This window comes from Diabrotica undecimpunctata, chromosome 5, assembly GCF_040954645.1.
Source record: "Diabrotica undecimpunctata isolate CICGRU chromosome 5, icDiaUnde3, whole genome shotgun sequence".
Classification (NCBI taxonomy): domain Eukaryota; kingdom Metazoa; phylum Arthropoda; class Insecta; order Coleoptera; family Chrysomelidae; genus Diabrotica; species Diabrotica undecimpunctata.
Window position 1 is genome coordinate 149,502,490 of NC_092807.1, and position 14,342 is coordinate 149,516,831.

Here is a 14,342-nt window from a genome sequence, read left to right on the forward strand (position 1 = left end):
TGATTCTAATAAAATATATATGATATCTGGTACCGTATATTACTACCGTCCTTTTAAAAGAACATGTCAAAACTTGACAGGTATCGTCATAAAAAAATATATGATTGTGTTTTTTGATTCCATATGCTATAATTTCCATGAACATTCGAAATTAATTCAAAATGTTAACAATAAAAGTTTCAGTAATATCTGGGTTAAAAATGCCAAACTATTTAAATATAGCAAAGTCGTAACATCAGTTCGTTAAAAAGTTACGTGGCATTTTGTGTTTCTCATTTTAAATTTTTTTGCATGTCCGCAATACAAGATTCAACGAAAATCACCGGAACATGTTTTGGCGACCTGTTTTTCTACCACTTGTTTATTTAACTACTACAACACATAAATTGCTTTTCAAAAATATAGAGTAAGTAAATTGCATTTTTTAGAAAGATCCCTTTTTACTCCTATCCAGAAAACAGTTAACTGTTCACGAACGTTTAAAAATCATTGGATCTACAATCCCTACACGAAATGCGATTTATGTATTGTGGTCCAAGTAATTGGTCTGAAAGGAAAAGGCAAAGGATATACCACACAAATACTTTTTAAAGAATGAGACCAATATAACTGTTGCGACCCCACATGTCTTATCAAATACAAAAAAAAAACTGATTCAGCTCATTTTATCCATTTTCCTTTTTTCTGCTCTAGTTCGTTTTGTTAAAAAGAATCTTAAAAGCAGTTTAGCATGACATACCCTTAAGATAATATTAAAGAAAATTTTAAACTTTATTATGACATACACATATCAGTAACTATACAGTGTGTATAGAAAGTAACGTAACTTGATAATGTTTAGATTTCTCTTAGTATTACAAAGAAGTTTTTAATAAAAGTTTATAAAATCAATTTATTTTTGTAAAATAGAAATATCTAGGTATCGTCGGTACTCCAAGACAAGGTAAAAGTAGTTTTTTTATTGTCTGTAACAATATAAATATTTGTCAACATTTATTGGCAATGTTTACCAATAAATAGCCAATGTATAACAGCGGAGTCTTCACTAGATATATCTTCTTCTTCTTTAGGTGCCGTGTCCATATTCAGACGTACGTCACTCACAATATTTACAACTCAAACTGAAAAGTATATCTCTAATGTGGTTTGTAAGGAAGGGACCAGAAGTTGTGACCAGGACCAGGAGTTGAGTATATGTGTCAGTATTGTCGTATGTACTGTCAATCGAAGTGAAAACTATTTGGCAATACAATCGGTAATTACTGATTAAAGGCGTATAAAAATTTATGTAAAATCTAATGGATGTTAACGATATATGAAATAACTACAAAAGCTGTTAAAACTTACCAGAATATTGCATTCATACTTATTTTTAAATACCTGACGTTTTTGGTGTGACAAGAACATGCAATTACTGATTTATTGAATATAAAGTACCATACAGTGTGTAAAAGCCAAATGGAATAAATTCATTTTTTTAGTTACTGTACATATTTATAAAAAATCCCGAAACACATCAAATTTAAATTATAACTTGACATTCTTTAACGTGAAAATGCAACCCCTACCTTCAACCCCCTTAGAATGACAGGTACAACCCCAAATTTGTAAAATGGGAAGTATAGACTTGTGATATATATCGTTTGAAAGGTCTTTTCATTCTCCATTAAAAAATGTTGTCGCTTTCAAGTTTATTAAGATTAATTCAGATAAAATAAATTAAAACCATGTGGTTACCGAAATTCACTAAAATATACTCAAAACTTATTTCTCGTTTAGGTCTTGATAACAAGAAAGTAAACAAAAACCATAGCAATGTGGTTTTTAGATGGTAACCATTAAAAAACTTTAAAGAATTTCCGCGGCAACGTTATTTTAACACGCATTAGTAAATTGTTTTATTTAAGTTGTCAGTATTTTGATTTAAGTAAAAAGTTCGTTCAATTTAATTCAGAAAAATGGATAGATTAACGGAAATGCATAAAATAACAGTTTTACAAATGATTGGTTACGGAGATAACACCCGAACACAACAGGAAGTAATTCGCCTATTTCATGAGAAATTTTCTAATTTACCGCCCATATCCCAAGGAACAATAAGTAAAATAGAGAAGCAGATTCACGAGTTTGTTCATGTAAGGCAGATAAAAAAAGCAGCTGCCAATGCACTGAGTGATGAACTCAAATTAGATGTGTTGCTTAAGTTTCAGAAAAATCCACATACATCGAGTAGGCAGGCAGGCATCCACTACATTCAATGCTAGCCATACATCGATAGTTAACATATTAAAAGAAAATAAATTGCATCCCTATAAGATAATACCTACTCAGAAGCTCATGGAAGACGATTTTGATAGGAGAACTTTTTTTTGTGAGCAAATGATGGACATGTTGGATAACATTATATTATCCAATTAAAAGGCGTTATGTTTTCTGATGAGTGTACTTTTTCACTTAACGGTCATGCTAATCGCCAAAATTGCCGCTACTGGGCCACGGAAAATCCTCACTGGATGAGAGAAGAACACACTCAATACCCTCAAAAGGTGAATGTTTGGGCACGGATTGTAGGAAACAATATCATTGGTCCCTTTTTCATTGAGGGCAACTTGAATGGCAACAATTATTTTGCACTACTTCAAAATGATGTCATTCCAACGTTGGCAAATTTATATCCTGATCCAGGAAACCCTCAAGTTCCAGCGAATATGATATGGTTTCAGCAGGATGGAGCACCACCATATTACCAACTTAATGTCTGGCAGTACCTCGATACAATAATATTTCCCAATCGGTGGATAGGGAGGCGAGGATCGATTGAATGGCCAGCGCGATCACCTGATCTTACATTATTAGATTTCTTTTTATGGGGATATGTGAAGAGCCATGTGTACAAAACTTAACCTTCTGAGGTTTTATTTGAGATTAGGATGTTGTCAAGACGTTCGAGGTGAACATTTTGAACATCTACTTCTTTAACATTCATAGTTCTTTTTCGTGTTTTACATTTTATTACGTTATTCATTACATTTTAGTTTTTTTTTTTCCTAATTAATTTTAATAAACTTGAAAGCGACAACATTTTTGAATGGAGAATGAAAATACCTTTCAAACTGGCTTTTACACACTATATATTCATTATTTGACTACGAAAACCTCATAGACAGTAATCTTGCCATGGTAGATCTGGCAATATCTCCCAGGTTCTAGGCGGAAAATGAGTCTACGCGATATGTCCTGTAAAAATATTCCCATAAAAAAAGCAATCTTGTTCTTAAAAAGAACAGTGTATGAAAAGAACGTTATGATATTGGTGTTTCCCATATATAACAAATTTATTAAATATGTCACGTACATTACCTCTTCAGAGACATAAATTGCGCTTTTATGGTAAAATTCATTTACCTATGAAAATTGACATACATTAAGTAATGTTAAAATTCCTTTATGCCGACATAATTTTATGCCCTTTCATCTATAATGTAAATTTTAATGGAAGTGCCAGTCAAGCTACATTTTTAATCTTATACTCGATTGAATACTCCAACCCAAAATTAAAAGTCAATATATATAATACATCAATTTATGGAAACAGGAAACAGGTATAAAAAATAGATAATATAATTAAAATAAGCATAATATTAAGATGTCATAGTTGTTGTTACAACTATCACATCGCAAGTAATAATATAATAGAGCCATCTAAAAAATCGTAATTTAATGGGACTATACTAAAAGGTGTGACGTTTATGGTTTGGTATTGTGAATATACTTAATGTTTAGTTGGCCCATATTTTAACAAACGTTAGTGTTAAAATTAAATAAAAATTATGTTTAAGCATTATTAACGAAAATTGTTTCTATCTAGATATAAACTTCGATAAGATGTCAACTTTAAGCAAGAACATAAAAAAAGAAAACTACATATGTAACAAATGAGAGAGGTTGCAATGTATGAAAGCTCAAAAATGTCTGTATTACAGTTCTCTAAATCGCATAATTGCATATCGTCTCAATTTGACAATGGTAGTTCAAGAATATATTTATCTTGGTTTGCTAAATCATTTAATTGCATATTATTCCAGGCATAAGAGACGTAAATACCACTTAATTTTGCTGATAATGTCAATTTTTGCAAAAAAATTTACCACTTTTACCCCGGAGCTTCCCCTGTAACCCGCCTCGTAGAGGGAAAAAACAGAAAAAAATCGATTTACCAAGAATCTGTATGCCATAGAAAAAAATATTTAAAATATTACATGTAGAAGAAACAGAGGCAATATAAAGAGAGTAAATAAAAAAAAATTAGAAACGTTAGTGAGTGGGTGGATGAAAAATCTAAAACTGGTCTAAATCTGGGACTTACACATGAAAATCAAAAAACGGGTGTGGCAGTCCAGTGGGACTGCTGGTAGAAGTTATACTTCTATACATGCATTCGCCGTTATAAATTTATATGGTAGTCAATCTGCACAATCATTACATATGTAATGCTATAGGTAAGAGAGAACAGAAAGAGAAAAAGAATTAGCTATATAGGTTTATGGTGCATCGTTTGCTGTAGATAAACATTTGACCTGTAATAGGAGTATAGTAAATGAAGATTAAATCAATATTTTAATGACAATATATATTTTTATTTTCATATAATATGTACAAAAGGAGTGGAATGCAAAAAAAAATTTTTACACATACTCTGCAGTAAAATTCATTCTTTATTTTGTTATATAAAAATATAATATAATACACTGCAACATAATTCAATATAATAATACAATACATTAAAACGAAATATTCATAGGTATTTACAAATGACAATATACATAACATACTTACGTATATGTTTAATTTATCAAGACAATAATATTAATAAAAAAATAATAATATTAATAAATATTAAATACATTTACAAATGAAATATTTTTATTGTCGAGAAAAAAAGAGAGAGAAAATATATCTTTTGTCTCTCTTTTACCTATATCTTACATATATAATAATTTGGCCGATTCACTTCCGTACAAATTTCCAACGTCGAACGCGCGTATAAAAACCCAACAACTCGGATTATGTTGTAACTTTTCATTTTATTTTAAAATTTAATATTTTTGCGTATATTGCATGTATTTAATAAGATTAACGTGAAGTTTTTAAACATTTCAAAAATAAAAAAGGGAATTCATATTGGGATTCGAACTCACATATACCAGCGTATGAACCAAACACGTAAAAAGTTTGCCAATTAGACATGACACTAACGTATTTCAAAATTGACAGTTCTCGGTCATACAGTGATTTATTGTAATTATTATTTTGAAATCTAATAATAAAATAATTATGAACATTTAATAAATAATACAAAACATATCACATAAATAATAATATTAATATATATTAAATTATATATATATATATATATATATATATATATATATATATATATATATATATATATAATATGTAATAATAAATATATATACAAAAGGAACATTTTTATTCTCGAGAGAGAGGGAAAATATATCGTCTGTCTCTCTCTTACTCATATCTTACATATGTAATGATTTTACCGATTCATTCCCGTGCAAATTTTTAACGTCGAGCGCGCGTACAGAAGTATAACTTTTAGAAAGGTATTAAAATTAAAGGAAAACAGATAGGTGCACCATGCGCAAACAAATGTAGACTAAAAAATGCTAGAGAAGATAGAGACCGTTACTTTAATGAAGTTAAAAGGTGATAGAAGAAAGTGAGATTTTATTGCTTGTCTTGTGAGATGGGTTGCCAAGAAACAAGTAACTATTCGTACAGAACAACGGTCTCAAAGATATTTCTTTCGAGAATATTACTTCTACATTCGCAGAATGAAGAACAACGTGTTTGCAAAACTATGTTCTTGGAAACCCCGTTTCAGAAACAACTTGGATCACTACAGCATTAAAAAAACTAAATGATAGTGGATAATTGGAGAAAGATAAACGAGAAAACGATACTAACAGGCCACATAAACTATCACCACAACTTATAGACAACGTAAAAAATCATATAAATTAGTTTCCTGCACTACCTTCTCATTATGCTTGTAGTGTTCGGTCCATCTGTGTGAAAGGGACTATAAAATTGTCTTCTTCAGAGAGCTCTTCCCAAACCTGTTGTATACCGTGCCAGAGCTCTTCGGCATTTTGTTGTATAAAACTACACCGATACCACTATTTTATAATAACCCGCCACACATTCTCGGTTGGGTTTAAATCTATTTCGTTGGGTTTGGTTTCGATGTTGTTATTCTGGAGCCACTGGTTTATTATATTTGCAGTGTGAACAGGACAATTATCTTGTTGGAGGATAAAATTATTTTCTGGATACAACTGTTCTACACTGTGAAACATGATGTTTTCTAGGATATTAAAATAAGTCTGCCCAACAAACCTACCATTAATACCATTCCCATTCCTGTAATACATCTCCATAAATTGGCGCTAAAATGACCAGCTGCTCGATATCTATGAATATATAGATGATTAAATCTATTATTATAAATAAATCTGGTGTATACACCCCAATTTGCCCTTTTTAGAAGAAATTTTTTTTATCTGATAATATTACCCTGTGCCAAAAATCTTGATTGTGTGGATGATGGTTTAAAGCAAAGAAAGTCTTGATTGCTTCTGTTGTGGTATAAGAGCTTGTTTGTAAGATGCGATGCTTTAATTCTGCGCCAAGTTTTATCTTTCTTCCCGGAAACTGTGACATAATTCTTGCAGTTTTCGCATCTTTAAAAGGATTCTCTTCTAATCTCTTCAAAAGCGTACTATCTTCGTGAGCAGTAGATATTTTTGGTATTCCAGAAACTTGCTTTCTTTTGAGAGTTTCTTGTTCTCCCCATCTTTTATTAATATTAAAAACTATTGTTCTTTTTACGTTAAATGGTTCGCTACGGCAGATAGTGACCAACCATCTTCTAATTTCGTTACAATTTATGCTTTCAGTTCTTTGCTAGCAGGTGGAGCCATTTTTTGAGGTTCAACAGAATAAGTTATCTGACAAATTTTAAGATTTGGCAGTGACTGAATGTAAATAATAAAATTTATCCTTCAAAAAATCCGTTGCCTGTAAAATCGGTTTTACGGGCGAAGATTTTACGTGACAACGTCTTTTTCTCGGTAGAATATTTATTGATATGAATATTATTAAATTGCACAACAGGAACAAGGAATTGAATGACATTAATAATTTACTTAACACTATCAACATTTGTCAATAGTATGACATAACCTATAAACTCAGTTTCTCAACTTTTGTGTCAATCTAACAACTAATCAATCAATCATAGTTTACGATAATGAAATATTAGTGTACAATTATTTACGTTTATTGTTGTAAATGACGAATCTAAGCACTCCACATTTTCACTACAGACACAGCTGACGATACTTTAACCACACGTGTGAACTTGTATTATGACGCTTTCTCGGTTTTCCAACGCCAAGAACGCTCGAGAAAGACAGAGACACAAGCACGCACCGATTCAACGCGCCTAATTCTCTAGTGCTGCGCGCGCAGCGGATCGATCATGTTTGAGTGGGAGAAATACGCAAGGCATTCGCCGGTCCGGCGGGCCTCTCTCTCGTTCGGTGACTCATCGTAACAGACGTGAGCGGGCGTTACACTTTTTCATGAGTGACTCCGAGCCACAACCTAATTTAAGACGTTGTCACGTCAAAAACACTGCTCAGTATTCTACAAAAAGTCGTATCAGTTTTTTTAGGAACCAGCTGTACATATGTTTTTAAAATTATCCCAATTATTACATAAAAAATGAGTTAATGCAGTCTTGGTAGGACCAGTCGATATATAATGCATATTAATGCATATTACTGATTATTAATTACACATTTTATAACATACTTCATAGAAAACTTTGTTTGAATAATATGTAATAAATGAAAATGTTTATTTTTGGCAATATAATAAAAACTTTTCCATTATTATCACTCAAGTTTGTATGCTACCCAAGAAATTATGTTCAAAACGGAAGCGCTTCTCTTTACTTGGCAACACCGCCCTTTAACGAATGCGCCGTATCTACCAGTGGCGTAGAGCTAAGTAGGTTTATGCCAATGATCAATATAGCACAGAAAGCATAGAGAGATGTTTTATCGGTCACGGGACGTTAGACGGAATTTATAGTTTTCCGCATGTTACGCGTTTAAACATAAAAATTAACGTTTTCGACGAGTTAATTTGTCCACTCGATTTAGTACAGCACCCGACCAATAATAAAAAGAGACAGTAAAGTTTCGACAATGTTTATTGGTTGTGGATTTGGAAATCCAATAAATGTTTAGTATATTTAACAAGTTTTGGAAGAAATCCAAAAAAGTATATTTAATTAGAAGTATATAAATAATGCAAGAAGATCACTATGTTAAATTCTTCAATAAATATATATTTTTTTTATTATTTACAATTAAGGAGCATCGAACTATATGGTTATTAGCGCCGCTCGGTATTACAATTTTTGAAGTTATACTTCTATACGCGCGCTCCACGTTGGAAATTTGTATGGGAGTGAATCTGTGAAACCATTACATATGTAAGATAATGAGTAAGAGAGAGACAGAAGATATATTTTCTCTCTCTTCCTCTCTCGAATATAAAAATATTTCTTTTGTATAATAATTTAATATTATACATATAATAAAATATTTATTAATATTATTATTTATGTAATATGTTTTGTATTATTTATTAAATGTTCCTAATTATATTATTCTTTTGTATTTCAAAATTAAAATCTCAATAAATCACTGTATGATCAAGAACTGTCAATTTTGAAATACATTTGTGTTATGTCCTCGGTAGAGTAGTAGTCAGTATCCCCGCCTGTCACGCGGGAGACCGGGGTTCGATTCCCAGTCGGGGAGGACTTTTTTATTAATGTTATTACATTATTGTCATTTTTAAATACTTATGGATATTGCATTTTAATTTGTATTGTATTATTATATATGGAATTATGTTGCACTGTATTGTAGTGTATTTTTTAAGTATATTACTGTCATTTTTAAATACTTATGAATATTGCAGTTAAATTTGTATTGTCTTATTATATGTATTATTGTATATTAATAACAAAATAAACAACGAATTTTACTGCAGAGTATGTGTAAAAAAATTTTGTATTCAACTCCTTTCATACATATATGAAAATAAAAATATACATTTTCATCAAAATATTGATTCAATCCTTCATTGTTAGTAAGTTGTTATTAATTCTGTTTCTCTTTCTGCTATGTCTTACCTATAAAATTACATATGTAATGATTGTGCAGATTAACTTCCAAATAAATTTGTAACGGCGAATGCGTGTATAGAAGTGTAACTTCCACCGGCAGTCCCACTGGACTGCCACACCCGTTTTTTTTACATTTTTGGATATTTAATATGTACCTACTAGATTTTTACACCACATAAATCTGAGTTAAACTAAATACATTGGTTAATAGAAGCATTGACTATTACATATTTATTTGTATATTCCTATTGATTTTAGAAAACTTAAAACTGACGAATAGACACAGTTTTTTTTTCTAGACACCCGCGTAACGTTGTTGGTAGGTTACACTTTTTTCTATCATTTCATTTAAATATGCAGGGCATTCGATTAAGCAATGTTGGTCACTTAAACTGTTGAAACACTTACCGCACATTGGATGAACACTTTTAGTAATGTGGTATTCATGTGTTAAGCGTGTATGTCCTAATCTCAGTCTGTTTATTATAGTTTGATCTTTTCTGTTGCTACACTTATTCTTCCATCTTGCAACTGTTGTTTTTATGTCTCGTAGTTTTTGTTAAGATTCTTACCATTCTTGATGCCACCGTTCTTTCAATGTCGAGTTATTACAGTGATGAAAATCTTTCTGATCGGTAGGTTCTGTCAAGTCTTCGTTGTTAACTGGAGATGTGGTGGCAGTATCTACTCTTTCTTTAGCATATATGGAATTCATTACCATGTAACGGAATCCACATAAATTTTATAATCGCAATCTTTTGCTGAAGTTGATATTCAAATGCTTTGTAGATTGCGAACAGTTTTCCTGTATATACTGTGCTAAAATGTGAGATTTTGAGATTTGAGATATTTTTGTATTAAAGATAGTAAATTCTGGACTACTAACATTACGTTTTCTGAGGAAATGGAATGTTTTTTATGTAATTGAATTTCATGCAGATAAGTCAGTAAAGAGTTAAAACAGAGCGAGTTAGTGTTATTTTGATTATCTAATAGTGGCGTATACTGCTGAGAGGTAGTAATAAATTTCAGGGTTTGTTTTTAAAATCAATATTTTAAAATTTAATGTAGTAGACATTGAAATATACTAATACCATTATAAACTGTAAAACTAATTTTTATTTTTGGTGTTGTAGGTATCAAAATGAATAGTCGAAGTAAACTTATATTCAAATTGGCGAAACAATAAATTTTACCAGACTCCACAAGAAATGGGAAAAATAATAATGACTCTTCTATAGATTCAGAAGTATGGGAGGTTTTAATCAATAATTCAGCAGAATCCACTTCAGAATTTCAAAAACGTAAGTAATAAATACTATCATGTACAATTTTATCGTATCCAATACTATCAATTATTCTAGAACCAATGATCATTTAATATTTTTTAGGGACATCAGACTGGGTTGCTGCTCTTCCAAACCCTGTACCGTTAGTCCCCGTAGCTGATCCAGAACCAGAAATGGAAACAGAAAATTTGACGTACCTAGAATTGAAGCCAGCAGCTGAGGTCAATGCCAAAAACGATGGAAGCCACGATAATAAAAAGACTGTTAATGATATTTTGGATATCTCCGTAAGTAGTAAGGTTTATTTCGTAATTTCTACTAGAAATTACGAAACTGAAGAGGGTGGTGAAATTAGGCCTATTGATTTGAAGATTCCAGCTGAACAATTTCATTTACCTTCCAAGGCCTCTCCAGAAAATAAGAATAAGAAGAAAAGAAAGGGACAAGGCTCAGCTCAGGCCATCGCGAAAAAAAAGAAGGAACCTTGGCTTGGATTATATATCCCCCAGAAAAAAAAATCATGTAAGAAAGAAAGAACTAAAACCGGCATGTGGGGAAAAATGTGTATTGAAATTTGACAAAATTTGACAATTCACAGAGGCAGCTGTTATTTGACGAGTATTGGGCTATGGGCAATTTACAAGCCTAGGGGGCATTTATACACAACAATACCACAAGTTTAAAACCGAAGTACTGGAGGGTAGTGCAGAACCCAAAAATAAATAGGTCGCTTAACCACATGTTTTTTTAAACACTTCTGAAGAAGAAAAAATCAGAGTTTGCAAGATTTTTTTTTAAATACTCTGGACGTAACCGACAGGTGCTTGAGAACAACTTTTTCCAAGGTTGACAAAAATACAGGAGTTTTAGCAGGAGAGAAAAGAGGATGCAAAATTCCTGACAGAAAAAACTTAATACCTAAAAAAGACATTGAGACAATACAAGAGTGGAAAGCCACTATTGTCGAAAGGAAACCTCTAGAGAGTATATAGAGGGGGGCAAGACAGTTGCAGATTTGCACACAGACTATGAAAAATATAAACAATCCTCAGGGGAAAAAGTTTTGTCTTATCACCAATATTATAAAATATTTCAGACCTATAACTTTTTTTCTAAAAAACTACTAAATGAATTGCAATTCTACAAATAGCTTTATATTCTTTAAACCGTCGAGTACAAGTTAGAATATTTTGACAAGGATAATTTTGTTCTATCTTGCTAAAAACGTGGACCCAAATATTTCGAATATTCCTTTCGAGCAGTCTACCGCTAAGTGTGTACAGCGGTTGCGGCGATACAGGCGTGCGGCACGTAGAAATATTTGTTTAAATTTAAAAAATTAATTCAATGCAAATATTACGTACAATTTATTAAAAAAAAGATATTTCTAATTATTTTTATATAGACATAATTAAAACAATTAAAATTAATTTTTTAAAATGCTATAATAATGTAATTTTTCTTTTAATATACGTGGTGACTATATTATTGAATGTTTTATTACAGTGAAATACATTAAGCAATATATAATTAATTTTCATTGAAAATATATAATAAAATTAAAATATAATATTAATTATACATCGTTTTCATTGTCAATAATTTGAAAATTTTCGTCAACAGCAACAGGATTTCCATCTAATAAGCTGATTTCATTGTCTTCAATAAAGTCGTCTTTAACATTTTTACAATTCTCTGATGTACATACACATACTGCGCAGCATTCTAAATTATATGAAATACAATTACAATTTTTCGTAGAACATTTTCCGGTACATGAGCAGTAATACTTTTGTAACATATCTAAACTAGTTTCGCCTTCAAAATAATTAAAATCGGAACAATTATTTTCCATTGTCCAACCATGGGTTAATGGATCAAGAAATGAAGTAATATTGTTTTTTGCTTGAATCCATTCATTTATTTGCGACTTTGCTCTTAAGTAATGTTGTAATAATGCTGGTTTCGAAGGTGGTAATTTTTCATTAGATGCATTTTTTTTTAGCTCCTACAGCACCTCAACCGCTGTACACGCTTAGCGGGATACTCCCGAAAGGCATATTCGAAATATTTGGGTCCACGTTTTTAGCGAGATAGAAACCAATTATCCTTCTCGAAATATTCTAACTTGTACTCGACGGTTTAGAGATTATAAAGCTATTTGTAGAATTGCAATTCATTTAGTAGTTTTTTAGAAAAAAAATCCCAAAAATCACTAATTAAGGCATTTTTTCAACAAATAAATGCAAATAAATCGAAAAGGAAGCATTTTTCGAAAAATTATCAGGAGAGAAAAATTGTTTATTTTGATGAGATACACCTAAAAAAATTGATTCCGAAACAATTCGGTGAAATTGCTTTTTTGTATAAGTGATGTGTTAATAACAATTGTCGGCCCACTTGTAAAAATTAAAAAAAAATACATTTCATCTTGGAAAAATATATAGAATCGAATAAAAAAGGTTTGGTGCATTAGAAATACAAAAAGAATTTTAGTCGGTTGATGCTCTGCTTATAGGGTTAAACCGCTCGCCTATTTGTGCTTGTCTAATACTCCCAAAAATTGTAAAAAAAATTAACCGAAATAATAAAATATGTTTATTAACGTATACCGGTATTATTATTATTTGGAACCATATTTGATGTTATAAATATTGTAAATTACTAGAACAAGTTAGTTCATTTAATTGATTTGTAATAGAAAAAAAATATTTATATATTTTTTTTCATCAAAATAAATTAAACTGATAATAATGGCACACAAGGCAATATTGCTAATAAACTGTAGATAAGAGTAAAACAATAATATTAAGATTACTTTCAGTTTTTGTTGAATTTATTGTCTGGTAATTGTGTAATAGATTACTTATAATTATTAATTTATTTTTATTTATAAAACTGATCAATGCTAATGCACTATATTTGACTTTTAACCAACGGCCTTTGTATGTTTTAATGTTAAATATTATAATAATTATGCCCAACTGTCATTTAGTAATCAACTTAAATCCGATATATGTTTACAGTTCAAAAGTTCGAACGAGAATCATTAATATAATCATTAAATGTAATTACTACTGCGTTAATTATGAAACGTGTTTGTCTACTTTTTACAATTTATTGTCAATTTTAATTATTTATTTGCTTTACACTGAGATACGGTTTGAATTTAATTTTGTCCACTTGTAGGTTTGTGAATAGTAGGTCCAGCCAGTATTTTGATTCTTGGCAAAGTATACTATATGATTCACAGTAGAATTTAAAAGATTTATTATTTGGCAAAACTAAAATTTAGATAATTGAGGACTATGCTGCAAGAAGGGGCAGTTCAATTTTTTGGCAAATTTTAGTTTATACATGCATATTATGTAAAAAAAATTAGTTGAATCGATTGGTGCAAAAAAGAAGCAGATACATTTATAAATGGTAAACCTATACTGTTTATGTACCTGCCTCCGAAATTGTTTGTTGCAAGAAGGATGCAGCTCTGGAGCTGCCCCCTTCTTTCGCCAAACATCGAGACGCTTCGGCTGTAACCGTTAGCTTGGCCTCGAATGGAATTAACGGAAGTTTAAGTTGAGTATTCAGTATATGATTCAGTCGACTAAAGTTCATTGCTCTAACGGTTTACCTAACGTATTCTCGCAGTGCATTTTACGAAAGTTGACCACGTGTGTTTCTATACAACTGTTTATTATTATATTACAAGTATTTTTTATTATTTATTTGTATCATGAATGGTACAGAATCTGATTTTGATA